General features: G+C 37.3%; 1 long non-coding RNA gene across 4 annotated transcripts in view; it reads right to left on the reverse strand.

Annotated features, from left to right (window-relative positions):
* The window catches only part of LOC117803106, a 364896-nt gene that overhangs the window by 154325 nt on the left and 195025 nt on the right, over positions 1 to 15546 (reverse strand). Inside the window, exon 3 of one of the 4 annotated variants that reach the window (XR_004626766.1) lies at positions 947 to 1061. The exons of the other annotated variants lie outside the window; for them this stretch is intronic. This is a non-coding gene — a long non-coding RNA (uncharacterized LOC117803106). The remainder of the gene's footprint in view (positions 1 to 946; positions 1062 to 15546) is intronic. 4 annotated transcript variants of the gene reach the window in all.

Here is a 15546-nt window from a genome sequence, read left to right on the forward strand (position 1 = left end):
CCACTGGTTTTAATGCCTCTTTAGTATTTCTGAATTTTAATTACTAACTTCTAGTCCTAAGTATCCTATTTAGGTTTGATTTATCACTAGAAAAAGCACTATCAGAGGTCTCCTTTATAAATCTTGTCATGCCCACTGGCACTGCCACCAAACTCACTGGAAATGCCACCATTTGTACTTACAGTCTCTAAGATTCTTGCTACTTTAAGGGTAGTTCTGGAACTAGCAGCAAAGACATCATCTGAGAGTTTGGTAGACATGCAAATTGCCAGGCCTTGCCCCGGATCCACTGAATCAGAATTGGCATTTTAACAACATCACTGGATAACTTGTATATATATTGAAGTTCAGGAGGCAGTGTCTTAGAACATCTTTAAAGTGTCATTAAAAGTCACTGACAACATGGTTTTCAAAAATACTTTTCAGTACGTACTTAAATGTCCCTGCCCTTCTACTACGTGAGCTCTGAGAGGGGAAGGGCCAGGCCAGACCAAGTACCAAATTTATCCCTTGTCTCTATTTCCCTAAAGCCGCATCAAGTTGAATGATACTCGGATACTACTCTGTCTTTTGAGGCTTCTTTGAACGGCCAGTTATAATTCATTCAGGAAATAATCTCCAGGCTGTCGTTTTGTTTCCTTTTTGATTGAGTGTTACTCTGCTTTTTATGTTTAACCTGTATTCACTCCAGCAGCATTTTATTAATGGCTGAACTAAACTCCCATTCTTAGGACTATTTCTTTCCCACTTTGTGAAGTCTGCTAGTATGCAATATGCAAATATAAACATTCAAAACAGCAAGGTGTGAGATATGCATAGCATAAAAGAACTGGTGTTGGTGCACTGCCTTAGAACACGAGCCTTCTTTTAACTGTTCAATGGACAGCACTGTGTACCACTGTTATTTGTTGTTACAGGAATATGTGTGTGAATTCAGTAACTATACCTTCTATGACATCAAAAGATCTCATCTGTCAATCATTCCAGTGGCCAGCATAGTGCTTAGTACAGAGTATACACTCCAAAATAAATGAGGTAAAGAATATTCTTCTCTTTTCATTCTAAAACACAAAAGATTAAAATATGCCAAGTTAAGCAGAGGTAATAGTTATTTTGAAGTTTATAGTCAATGCAACCATAACAAACTCAAAGATCATTCAATGGCACTAGCACTTTATACCAAAGACGAAAACAAAAACAAAAACACCTCTGAGGCAGAAAAACAAGCCTGAAAATAAGGGTGGAGAAACAGTACTGCTAACTTCTTCTTGACATTTAAATACTGACTCACATTACAGGCCAGGTAGTGAGGTAAATCAAGCTTATGGAAATACCAAGTTTTATCTTTAAAAATGTATCCCTCTCATTCTGAAAAGTCACATTTGAGAATTGACACAGAACGTACTTCAAAACACAAGTGAGTCAGCAGACATCAAATCAAAACACCCACCAGCACTGATGTGGAGCTCAAAACCCCCAGCTAATAAACAAGGTTTAAAGGCCTTAATAGCCTCCAGCAGCTGGGAGAACATAAGGGGGCGGAAGAAAAATGCCTCCCCTTTCCCATAACCCTGTTCTCCAATAGTTTCCCGTGCTGCCCACCCACTCAGTGAATTTACTAAAAGCTTACTTATATGGAGGACAGGAATAAGAACTCCCCAGTGCAATAAAACTCAGACAGTGATGAAATTAGAGGAATAAGCAGACTTTCAACAAGAGGTGTGTGACATTTTATACTTCTGAAAAGTCTTCAGCCAGGTAAAAGCACCATACTGCCTCTTATATTAGCCTTGATAGCAAACAGCTGGAGCTCAGCTGAATTCACACATCTCAAAGTGACAGCACTGGCTTTGGGCTACCTAGGCTGAGCCATTCACAGCTGGAAAGAGTATAAACTAAGTATAAAATGTAGGTAGGATTCCTAAGAAATCCTTTGCTTTCATTCATTTTATCTCCCGAATATGCCCTGTCCCAAAAACAGATTATCCTAGTAGCCTGTCTAATCACCTCCGAGCGTCCACACAAGTCCCAAAGACATCAGTAGGTCTTTTATTGCCCATATTTCTACCAAAAATCCTGCCTAGGTAGCAGTATCTAAAAATACTCCCAAACCCTGTTGCTTTTTCTAAAGAGGCATTTTGAAGAGTGCTTCTGTGTAGTGGAATTCCAAAAGGATTGTTTTACCTGTTCTGTTCATTAAGGTCAATTAACTTTATGTTCAACATCATTCACAATGCATATGTGCATAGTGTGTTTGCAATTCACCCTGGAAAAGGTAGGGCAGGAAACTAATAACTTGTATTCAGATGGCATTTATTTTCTTCTATTGATATCAAAGGGATTAAGCAAAATGACCTAATTCCATGTTCTAATGTTCCTGTGAAATTAAAAAGGAAAGTAACATTTTCCCTTTCTTTTAATATAAGGGGGGGTATGTGAATGTGCTGTTTCCAATCATATCCCATAATCATGGTTTTTTTGTTTTGTTTTGTTTTGTTTTTTAATGCCATCTTCCCTGCTATGGGCTCATTTTCTCCCTATCCAAGACAGTTCTGGGACTGGATCTTGTTTAAAAGGATTTCTGTCTTTTTTTTTTCTTGACTCCTTGCAATTTCTTAACATATATTTTGCCCTTTCTTTTTCTTTTTTTGATTATTTGTCGACCCTCCATCCCCCACACCCATTTCTGATCCTGGGTCTCTATTATCTAAGAACTTTTGAGCACTTCCAGGTGTTGGCACCTTTGCCCTGTGGCTAAACGCTGCTTACTGAGAGTCCACCTTGAAATTCAACATGTGTCACTAATGAGAAAAACCTGTTCTGTAAAAAAGAAGGCAAGTTTAAGGAAAGTTTTAAAAGGAGCCATATAGACAGAGTGCTAGTTGTTGAGTAAACCATATTGCTTGAGCATCCTCCTTAAGAATTAGGACTTTTGTGAATTTCAGGAGGGAATTATTGCTGCAGTGAAAAGAAGGTATAATGATGCTTAAGATCAAAGCTTTTCATTTTAACCAGAGATAAGATAACCTAAACTTTCATTCAGTTAGTACCACCATATTTAGCTTTAGAAAATTACCATCCACAATATAAAGAATGGCCTATCTCTTATATTCTCAGTTCTTTAAGTGTGTGGCCTATTAATTATGCTGAAGCGCCCCATGTAATATTATTATTAATTTTCCATTCAAGTAAGAGCACTGGCTATCTACAAAATGCAGAGCCCACACAGTGAACTACCAGATAGTCCAAGTCTTCAAAGAAGATTTTAGTCCAATAAGAGAGGCAAAGGAGCCCACTGGGGAAGGCAGTGAAGGCAGGCAGGAGTTTATAGCAGGAGTCTGGTTATGCACTAAGAGCTGTGTAATTATTTTTAAAATATGAGTTAAACTTTTACTGACCACTTATTGTGTGCCAGCCCCTGAAAGGATACACAGACCAACAAAAAGAGCCGATATCATGCTATGATGATGATGATGATGGCGATGGTGAAGACAACGGAAGTAGTGTTGGTGAGGATTTGGAGCTTCTGCCTATCACGAGCGGCACAGGTAAAGGGAAGCCAAGGCAAGTATTACAGGAAGGTCCTCAGTATTTAGGTTGGTTTAGAACAAGGACAGTTGGAGGCCCCTGGGGACCTATTTTGACGGTCGTGGTGAGAAGTAATAAGAATGTATCCTCAGGGGGCGCCTGGGTGGCACAGCGGTTAAGCGTCTGCCTTAGGCTCAGGGCGTGATCCCGGCGTTCTGGGATCGAGCCCCACATCAGGCTCCTCTGCTATGAGCCTGCTTCTTCCTCTCCCACTCCCCCTGCTTGTGTTCCCTCTCTCGCTGGCTGTCTCTATCTCTATCAAATAAATAAATAAAATCTTTAAAAAAAAAAAAAGAATGTATCCTCAGAAAATAGTCACAGAAAGGGTGAAATAGATTGCATTCTTTACTGAAACTAGAATATGTTTTTCAGTTTTTGAAAAAAAAATGTCTGGCCATGCACCTAATATTGATGGGAGATTAGGTAAACAGTTTGGCTTGGACATGTCTGAGCATGATTTCTGATTCTGCCACATGGCTTTGTGCCACTGGATCAGATAACTTATCTCTTTAAGCCCCAATTTCCTCATTTATAAATGTAACTAGTTACATAATCACTTTCAGGATTAAAAATTATATAAAAGATGTAACACAGCACCAGACATTTAGCAAGTTCTCAGAAATAGTAGCTATCATCAGTGTCATGCTATAGCTTTTATTCTCGTGTGTTCTCTTTGTAGAATCACGCACTAAGATGGAACAACTGGATTGGGATGAATCTGTCTACAAGAAGATCTCATTTATCTGCTCAGATTATTAGCCAGAGGATTTGTCATATGGTTAAAATCACTTATTGAGACAACTGAAATGAATGGATAAGACAGATCGAAGAGCTGGGTCCCCAAATTCAGCTGCCTACAAAAATGAAGCGGGTAAAATTGTGTAAATTGAGCAGGATGACACTACAACCTGATGGGACCTAAAGAATGTGTGCCATAACTAATGGAATTCAATTTTTGTTTGTTTGTTTGCTGGTCAAATAAAATGTCCACGGGTACCTAGGCTTTCAGCTTTTTTATAGAGTGTAGTGGCTTAGAATGACTGTTTTGATTGTGATCCACAGTAAGATGGGATTTTAATGTATCACAACAGCATATGGGTAGAAACACCTAAAACAAAATTTCTCAAAACAATACTTAAAACATGTATATTGATATTCTCTGTTCCATTCTGGTCCATTACATGTCACTCCATTTCTTTACATTATTTTCTATCTTTTCCCATCCTATCCTATCTCATTCAAATAAAAACTTGGACCAAATCTTCTAAATTCATTTTTCTAGCCAGTGGACCACAACCCACAGTTTATGAAACTCTCATTTGTAACAGTAGTTTAAAAAATTTTGGTTGTATTCCTATCAGTAAACATTTTGAAATAAAAAGCATAGATAGAGATATTAATTATTAATCTGTTCATTAAATGTTATAAAAACTTTTTAACCTATTTAAATAAAAATATAAGTAAAAGTAACATAATTTTCTCACAGCATCCCTTGGTGAGATTTATGCCAAGCTCTCCCTATCTTACTACTTGTGTGACTTTGAGCCAGTGAGTTAAATTATCCAAGCTTAAGATTTCTTATCTGTAAGACAGGCATAGTAACTTTCACAGATAGGTTGGGATAATTTTGTATTTAAAGCAAATAACATAGCACTTGACCCTTCCACAAGTAAATAATGTTATTTTTAAGTTACTGTTAATTGAACAAACTTTTATTGACTACCTAATATCTGTCAGCCACTGAAAGGATACAAAGATTGATAAAAAAGATATGGTGATGACAGTGATGATAAAGATAGAACATGAAGAGGAGGATGAGGAAGAAGAAAGAGACATTATAATCTAACAGGAAAGTCAGCATATATAAATATTAGAAAACCAGCTGAATATAACATATCTTCAGACATATTCAACACTGTGCCTAACATTTAGTGTGAAATCAATATTTTTGGGAATTAATATTTTGGGATATATGCATATAATCATTATTGAATGAATGAATGAATGAATGAATGAGGTTCAGCTTTGGCCACTGCCCTGCCACCAAAAGAAGGACATATTGCAGACCCCTCATTAATGCCACTTGGTCATCAAAAATAAAAAATACAGTGATTACTAAATTTCTCATAGAAATATTTAAAATTAAAAATGCCACATTAAATGTGCATCTCTAAAACAATGATTAAAGGAGAGAATCATAACTCTTTTTGTTTTGAACAGATTATTTTCTTTTTATCAAAATGTTATGCAAAAGAAAACCACTGCTATTAAACTTGTCTTCTTAGTAATCAGAGAGCAAAGGCACGAAGCTACATACCACTTAAAGAAGCTTAAGGTCATATATTAATAACCCAACAGTTTCTTCAAATAACTTGAAAATTAATTTAAATATTTTTTATAGATAAGTCACTTATAAATCAACAGACAAAGCCATTAGAACTATATTACTAGTTCTTTTCACATAAATATTAAAGGAGCACCTTCAAACATGTTCATTTTTTATCTTCTCTCTCTCACCACTTGTTTTCTATTTCAAAGTCAATAGAAAAGCTCCTTAAACAGGTCTCGTGTTATGGAGAAAGTAGAAATGGGTTTCAGATTTACTTTTTGATGCAGTAAATTATGTTTTATCATTCAGAGGATGCAACCTATAAGGTGACACATTGTAGCCAGATGGAGAAATGACATTTTTCAATTGCTTTGGCTATAGTTCTGTTTTTATTAACCCTCTTGCTGGTAAATCTAAATGCAAGCTCTATGGAATCAGATGTGAAATAATAACTTTCTTTAGTGCCATTCAGGCAATGGAGAATGATTTTCCATTTGTGGAAATATCATCTAGGAAATAACCTGTGATGGCAATTTGTCAAGAAAAGAAATCCATCACCAAACTTGATAACGCCAGTAAAGGGTGAGGTATGTGTGTAGTTTCACAGTTACCATTTGACCCTACGTGTCCGCAGGATTATCAATCTTCCCACGCTTCTCCCACTCCTCCTGCATTCTCTCAGCCTCCTGTCCCCCTTCACCAAAGGGGCCAGCAGCTGCATTTCTTTATTCAGCATGCGCAGGCCATGCAATAGCTCTTGAAGCACTGTCCCAAATATTTTCTCCTTCAATACAATAATCCTGTGGAGCCGACAAGGTAGCATCGTGATCTCTGTTCCATAACAGAGGAAACTGAAGCCATGACTAGGTGACGTGCCTAAGTCCATGCATCTAGAAAAAGGCAAATGTGTAGATAACCCTGCTTTCTGAATCATTGCTCTTTGGAATACACTAACGCTCAATGGGGCATTAGGGGGAAAAAATGAAAGGAGTCCTAAAAGACAAGAAGCCTTGGACCCATGAATACTGTTTCACCGCTTTCTTATTACCTATCATTATGTTTGTTTTTGAGTAATTTATCAATTTATTTCAGGAAGCGTATCAGTTACCTATTTCCACAATAATGTTGTGTAACACCCCTCCCCCCACCCCACCAAACTCAGTGGCTTAAAACAATAAACATTTATGATTGCTCATGAGGTTCTCAATAGGAGGAGCTATGAAGTTAGAAGCATGGGGCATGCCTACAGCGTGGGGCGTCCCTGCGGCCACTTTTACAAGCAATCTAATATAGAAACAATCCTTCATCATGTCCAGTGTACCAAGGGTTTGAGGAGTACAAAGACAACTAAACTACGGTCATTAATAGGTAGGAGTTTTTAGTCTGGTAATAGACTCAAACATATCAGAAGATCAATACAGAGCAATACAAGCATAATAGGCATAAAAAGCAAAAACAAAAAACCTTGATCTACAAAGCTCAAGAGTGTACGACTTGTGGGGCACCTGGCAGTTCAGTCAGTTAAGCATCTGATTCTTGATTTCAGCTCAGGCCATGATCATAGATCAAGCCTGGCATTGGGCTCCACACTGGGTGTGAAACCTGCTTAAGACTCTCTCTCCCTCTGCCCTTCCCCTGCTATTTACGTGCACTCTCTCTCTAAAAAAAAATATATATATATATATATATATATATATATGCACATATATATATACATATATATATATACACATATATATATACATATATATATGACCTGTAACTTTAATTTTTTTATAATCAAATTTGTGTCTTCAGTCCTATTTTAATCTATAGCCAGACTCAATCAATTCTAGGTAACAATTCTGATTTTCCTAAATCAATCAGTGTCTTCTCAGTGAGGAATGAGGTTCCTATCTCCCCCTTGCCTTGTCCTTAATGGTCTCTCATTGGTATCTCTGAAGATTGAGTATCCATGCGGTCCTCATTCTAAATACCCAAAGCCTTCTTCATTCTCTAAGGAGTTAGTGCCTAAACTCAGTAAATATGCATGACTATGTTACAAATGTTAGTAATATACAACTTAGTGTCCCAGAGATTAAAGAGATAATAAAAAAGGATAGAATCAATTTTATTTTGCACCAACATTTAATAAGTAAATATTCATGGATACGATAATTTTGATATAAGCAACATTTCAGAGTGAAGAGCATATTTATTTTTTAAAAGCCTAAACAAAATTGAATATGAAAAGAGCACTGAGCCAGGAGTTGAAAAAATATTAACTCTAGCCCATATTTCATCACTAGTTAGCCATGTGGCTCTAGCAGAGGCTTTTTGCTTCTCTGGCCTCAATTTCCTCATTTCTTTATTGAGGAGTTGGACTGGAGCAATATTTCAATCCCTTTCAGCATTCAAATCCCATAGTTCTTAAGAAATTGAAAAGAGCCATTTGTGACATTAGGGAAAAAGAAAGAGAGAGGGAGAGAATCAAAACAAAAATTGAATAAGATAATAGGTTTCAGGAAATTGGAGGATGATTTGTTAACCTAGCTGAGCTGATTGATAATATATTTTAAAATTACATAGGGGTATTTGTTCTGAAAATAATTTTAGGTCAGAATGCTATATACTCCATCACAGTAAAAATATTTTATTGCAAAGCAACATAGCTCACTGTAACTGTCTTAATTAATGATGTCCATCTCTGCTTTGCTCCTCAATGTTAATTTTTAACAACTAAAATATAGAAGGAAAGTAAGACACTTTTAAATTCTTGAATAAGCATAAATGCCAACACATTCTACTTTGAAATACTATTATTTTATAATATAGGTAGTCATAAATCATTCCTAATAGAGTTATAATTGTGAGCTTATTTCAATACTGATAACTGCTACTTATTGACCATATGATTAGTTTCTCAATTTTAATATTACACAGGTATTTTGAGAATATTTGGTAAACATAATTAACAATGATCCAAATGAATTAGACTGTGATTAATGCTGATTTAATGTAATCATAAGCAAATAAAATGTCTAGCTAAACTTGGCAGAAAAGACTTTGGGCAGAGGCCATCGAATATTATTGAAACTGATGTGAGTTCTCTGCTTATCTTGCTACACAACCTATAATCTCATGTTGAAAAGCATTAACTCTAGGTTGTTTTTATAACCTTACCTTGGAAACAGACCACTGCTTATGCTCTAGCTGTCAATTGCTAAATCAAACTACCCCATGCCTTTGAGAGTGACTACTTCCAAACATCTATGGCATATTTTATTTAGACTGCTGCCAGTATCAACCCAGATAAAAATATATGTATAAAAAAGGTATAAAAGCTAATTATCAGATATAGTTCTTTTTTTTTTTTTAAAGATTTTATTTATTTATTCGACAGAGATAGAGACAGCCAGTGAGAGAGGGAACACAAGCAGGGGGAGTGGGAGAGGAAGAAGCAGGCTCACAGCAGAGGAGCCTGATGTGGGGCTGGATCCCATAACGCCAGGATCATGCACTGAGCCGAACGCAGACGCTTAACCGCTGTGCCACCCAGGCGCCCCTCAGATATAGTTCTTAACTGACCAGTTTTGTAAAGATACCAATTGTCTAGTCGAAGATAAGAAAAGTCAAGTACCTTTCACTACTTCATACTTTGAGAAAGCTAATAATCTAGCAAATTGATGCTGGAGTTGGAGGGATATGTTCAGAGGTGATTCTTCAAATACAAAAGATGTAGACATAACTCGCTTCTTTCCCCCACTCCTCCACCCCATCCCCTGCCCATTGGTCACAGTTTGGAAAGGGGTTAGGTATCACCATGCCTTTGGCAGATATTCAATAAATGTTGAATGATGATGAATTAAATTTTAACAAATGATGTTATACAGTTACTCCTCTCCCCCAATAAAACAAAACATAACACTGAAAAGTTACTTTGTTCTAATTTTATGAACTTATTTAGATAACCCATTAGTTATTTAGGCTAGTCTGTAATGGTCTCAGGTGTTTGAGTCTGTCAGGGCGCTCAGACACCCCAAGCCTGCTGTAGTGTAAATGACAAGTAGAAGTTTTTGAGTGCCAGAGGGGACACTCTCTTAGTAAAACAGTACAGCATCCTCCAAAGTTTCCACTGAGAGGGGCCCCACCACTGGGACGAAGTGGTCCAACAAAGTTCACTCTTTCCCTGAAAAATGTCCTAAAAGATAAAATGGGTAGAGCTGGGTTGGTGGCCCATCCTTTTGCATGTATCTGGTAATATGGAAACTGCCAAGCACAAATGCATTTTTTTTTAAAGGTAATGTCCTCCAAGGGGCCAGTTCAAATTCTCTAGGCTGCGAAAGTAAGCAGATTGCCTCTGTGTCTTGCATCTCTCCAAAGGCCTAAAGCCATATGGTCTGATAAAAGTGAAAATGCTCTTAAGCAGAGATAAGTTAAATAAACCAGAGTAAATCCATATAATGTATTATGATGCAACTATAAAAATTCATGAGGTCGAAGAAAATGTCTTGGCGTGGGAGACAAAAGTGTTGATTCATGATGTAATATTTTTATAAAAACTCTAACAAACCTGTAGAGCTCATATTTCCTCTTATCTAAGGTACGGCATCAATTTATTCTATATATTGATCATCAGTTATTCCAATTTGAGAAAATATAAAATTGAGGTTAAATACAGATCTCAGGATCAAGGTAATATTTCCTGGTATATAATGTGTGCTATATGGTCTATGTTGAAAGCTAGAGAGTACTTTGTAATGTAGTTTGTATTACGTGGCAAATTGTCTACTTTATATATTAAATAATATGCATTATAATTGTATTATGTATTTTGGTCTATGTCATATAAATATATTTTACATTTTAGAGGTGCCTGAGTGGCTCAGTCGGTTAAGCATCTGACTTTGGCTCAGGTCATGATCTCAGGGTCCTGGAATTGAGCTCTATACTCAGCAGGGAGTCTGCTTGCCCCTCTCCCTCTGCCCCTCACCCTGCTCGTGCTTGCACGTGTTCTCTCTCTCTTTCTCTTAAATAAATAAAATCTGAAATATCTATATCATATATTTTACATAAAGACTGGCATGAAATAACATTTGAGGGTTTTTTCTTTATTCTTTTCAGTATTTTTAAATTTTTTCCTGCCATCAACAGGTATTAACCTTATAATTAGGAAGATAATTAGGAAGTTTAAATTTAAAAAAATTAATACTTAGGCCACTAAATTAAACAGCCAACAGGTTTACCTTTTTCCCTCTTCTGATTTTCTATTCTCCTGATGATAAAAATGAGACAGGACGACTGTGGGAGTGCAGCCTAGACCTCTACTTTGGAAAACCCACCCTCTGGGACTCTGCAGAGTCTGGCATGCTGTCTGCACAGGGCCTTTGCAGGGTATGGGGAGGGGGATGATAAATCAGGAGGTAAATGTGAAACAGGCACAGTGGCCAAAATCAGGCTGTTTCCCCAGAAATGGAGTTTGGAAACCTGCCATGGTTGGGATCTGGTCCATGCCAGCCACCATCTCTGTGGACACTGTCAGCCCCTCCAGGAGCGAACAGTTCTCACAGGCTGGCTGTCCCTTTGACAGTGGCCATAATGGAGGCAGCTGCACTCTGGCCTTGGCAGCTGGCCAGAGAATAACTGCAGTGATCTGGGGAGCTTCTGGAGCACAGTTAGTCACGACTCCTTCTCTTCTCAGAACACAACTACAGGGTCCAGGTGGAGAAGCCAACAAAGAAACTGACCATCACCTCCTGTCTTTTTAGAATGAGGGCAAGCCATTGTATCCTCTTCAAACAGACTGTTGGAGGCCAGTTGGCTGTCCCTCCTCTGCCTTCTCTCCATCTCCCCTTCCTTATTTTCTTTCTCTTTCAGCCTCTGGTAAACCCCTATCTTCTTCCAAATTGTGCCCTCCTTACCTGACCTTGGGATTTACTTAGACTGCACTACTGCTTCTAATGAATCAGGGTAAGTTACAGAAAAAGAAAGAGAGTAAAGGTGGGTTTTGAAAGAAAGGAAGGCATTTAGACATGCTATTGAGCAAATATGTAATTTCAGAATTAGGACTGTTGAGCAAAAAGTCTGGGTTAGCCTCCGTTGCACTTGGTTTGTTGAAGGTATTGCCAAAAAGGGTCCAAGGAAAGCATTATGTAGCAGGAGTAAGATCAGAACCATGAACCTGACAGCCTGTATTGGATAGCTGGGATGGAGCTAACCAGGAAAGGCCAGGAAGGGACCAGAGAAGACAATCTCCCAGGTTCTACACAAGTGATTGAAGAAGGTAACTGTTCAAGTCCAGAGAAAGCAGAAGACAGACACTGGCAGATTTCTGCAAGTCTGATACATACACAGAGTTCAGTCAGGGTCAGAGATGTAGGAGCCAGAAGACTAACTCCAGATACATAAGGCAGATTTGTGAGGAAAGAGGGGTGGGAATAGCTGATCCAGGACATAAGGAAGGAGAAGACCCAAGGTGACAGGCAGAGGCCCCCGCCATGAGGAAAGTCAAAGACAGAGAAGGCGGACAAAAAAATTCTAGGGAAACAAAAGAGGAACAGAGTGGCTAGTAGGGCAGAAGAGTCAAAATCATATCAAAGAGAGCAAGGAAACAGCACTTGTGTTTCTTCTCCATAATAGGGGCGTGAGGTATGAGGAGAAAGTTTAAAAAGAAACCAAAGAGCAAGTAGAACTGTATCACAGACATGAGAACCTCCCCATCTCTGAAAATGTCTGGGGAAAGTCCCATAACTTGAGCTCTGAGTAAGATAACTCGATTCTCCTTACCTGCCCACCTCTCAGCCACATGGGTAGGGTGAAGAATCTGTGTAGATTGAAATTTGAGGAGCACAGGGGGATCACGGCTTCCACATGAAATTACCAATGATATTTGTTATGTTTTCTTTCTGATCCTTAAATTTTGGTTCAGACAGTTCTGTTAGAATTCCTTTGTATAGTTCAGATATGCCAGTAATGCTGAGCAGTGAGGCAGTGGTAGGGTTGGGGTAGGACAACAATTTCTTCAGTTTCTTTAATTTATGCAACTTATTTTCTGGTGGGAATATTTAAACTGGTGACTCATGGACAAAAGCATTATGCAAGGATTTCTTCACAGGAATGAAAAGAAAGGAGTGAGTTGGCTCTAATTATGCAAGAAGTGACAAAGGGCATTTAAGAATCATCATAGAGCCGTAGGATATGAATATTTGGAACAGTAAGAATTAAATATTCAAGTTATATCAACTGCACACAATTATTTATTGAACACCTGCTATATGCTAGAACTGTATTAGGTGCCAGTCATATAAAACTGAATAAAATGTGTCCTACATTGATGGCATTCAGGGTTAGTGGAAAAGACAAGCTTGTAAAAGCAAAGAATTAAATGCTATATAGTGTGACAGGTTCCCTTTAAAATAAAGAGTATAAGGTAGCACAAAGGAAGGGATTCTCTACCTGCTTACTATATCTTTCACAGCGATAAAAAAATTGAGTAGAATTTCAAGGAGGAAAATACATTGAATAGTTTTGATCATGTTAACATTGAGATGCTTCTGACTTTTTACATCAGTCTAATGAATAAATTCCATTATACATAACCTATTCAATTTATTTATGATTCCTGTGGCAGAAAGTAAACTTACATATTTTTTTCTTTGTAGCCACAGAAATGTTTATCAGTTTGTAAATGACATAATGGTTTTCTATGTTTTAAAAAGATGTCTTAGAATTTATTGTGCAACCTATCATTTCCCCATTTATACCCTCACCTCCGGGGACCTGAAAAAGATATTCTTTGAAATGTTTTATTTTGTACCCATTTAAAAAACTATCATTGTTTATTCATGATGTTTTGTCCCTTCGCAACTGAGTTGCTTGAAGCAAGAGAAGGATAAATGTTCTAACCCATATTTCAGGTTGAGTTTGAACTTCAGTGTATACCCAATGCTCTGTGTTTAACAGAATGTCTTCTCAGTAATCATCACCTCTTGCTAGAGTTTTTAAATAAATGAGTGACTTATTTTCCTGTAATTAAGTCCCTCTGGTTGCTTTAAATAATTCTCTAAAGCTTTCTTCTTCCTTCTGCTTTTTCCTTCATAAACATTTTAGAAGAAAATGCCATGGAAACACATACATTCATAGTCAACAATACTCATTAAAAACTTTACAAAAATGGTTATTTCTCTGTATAAAATCCACAATGATTTAAAATTCTTATAATAGCCTACTCTCTCTCTGTTTAAAAAAAAACTCAGTCTAAATAGCCCTTTAGTCTAAGAATTATAAGAATATTTTAAACTGCTATATCTCATAATGTTAGTAGAAATCTAAGTATTAAATCAACCTGCCCATATTATAAAGTAATATGAAAACCTATGTAAAATATAAAACACAGACTCAAGTCTATCAAAAAGTAACACTGATCACTAAGGGGTTGCAAAGTACCAAGACAGAAAGATATCAGTCAGGGTCCACATATCCCACATGCAGTATCTGAGCTGTTAAGATCTGACAGAGGATGTAAGATGACCACTGAAATGGAAATTCTCTAATGGCATCTGCAAACATTAAATGCATGGAATATCACAGCAAAATGGTCCATGTAGTGATTAGATTTTCTTCTACAACCCGCAGTTTTCTTGTGGGCTGAACCCAAGAATGTTTGCACTCACACATCAAGAATTTGAGACAAGTAACAAAGGTGAAAAAAAACTGAAAAGGAAAAGAGTTTTTCAGAAGGTGAGGAAATGAAACTTTTTAATTAAGCAATTTCCAAGGCATACAGCAAGCAATAATTATCACTGCTGGCATAATATATTATCATATTAAAAATATTAGGCACATCTCTGATGCTATGCCAAATTCTGGGTAGTTCTTTTCTTTAAAAAAAAAAAGCAATAGCCAGGGCGCCTGGGTGGTACAGCGGTTAAGCATCTGTCTTTGGCTCAAGGCATGATCCTGGCATTGTGGGATCCAGCCCCACATCAGGCTCCTCTGCTGGGAGCCTGCTTCTTCCTCTCCCACTCCCCATGCTTGTGTTCCCTCTGTCGCTGGCTGTCTCTATCTCCGTCGAATAAATAAATAAAATCTTTAAAAAAAAAAAGCAATAGCCAACATAACTTTTATGACTTGCTAGAAGTGTCTGGTTATCATTTATTACAGCATTTTAAAAATTAATTTTTGCAATAGCTAGCTTACTAGATATAGTATGAATCTCAGTTCACAAACTCAGGTGTGCAGGAAATATGATATCATGATTTTATGATATAATACTTTCTATATAGCATGGTCCCTATCCTCACATAATTTAGAAGCTACTGGAGGATCGCTCCATGAAAAGAACACGCATGGTATAAACAGAATAGAGGTATGTGTGTGGTTGTATAGAAACATGAGGAAGAGTCATTTTATAAATTTAAATAGAGTGGGTAGAATGGAGGAGGTTATTATTTTCAAACTGATACTTGAGTGATAAAGAAGAAGAAGGGAGAAGTTTCCGTACTGGAGGAAGCAGGAACACAGAAACAGAGGTTAAAAGATTAAAGTCTCACAAGAAATGGTGATAAACTGGATTTTATTGCATCATAGGCCGGGTGGAGGGAAGAGTATAGTTCCATCTTTAAGTTGATGACCAGGCCTTACTTACTTCA

This window comes from Ailuropoda melanoleuca, chromosome 7 (genome assembly GCF_002007445.2).
Source record: "Ailuropoda melanoleuca isolate Jingjing chromosome 7, ASM200744v2, whole genome shotgun sequence".
Classification (NCBI taxonomy): domain Eukaryota; kingdom Metazoa; phylum Chordata; class Mammalia; order Carnivora; family Ursidae; genus Ailuropoda; species Ailuropoda melanoleuca.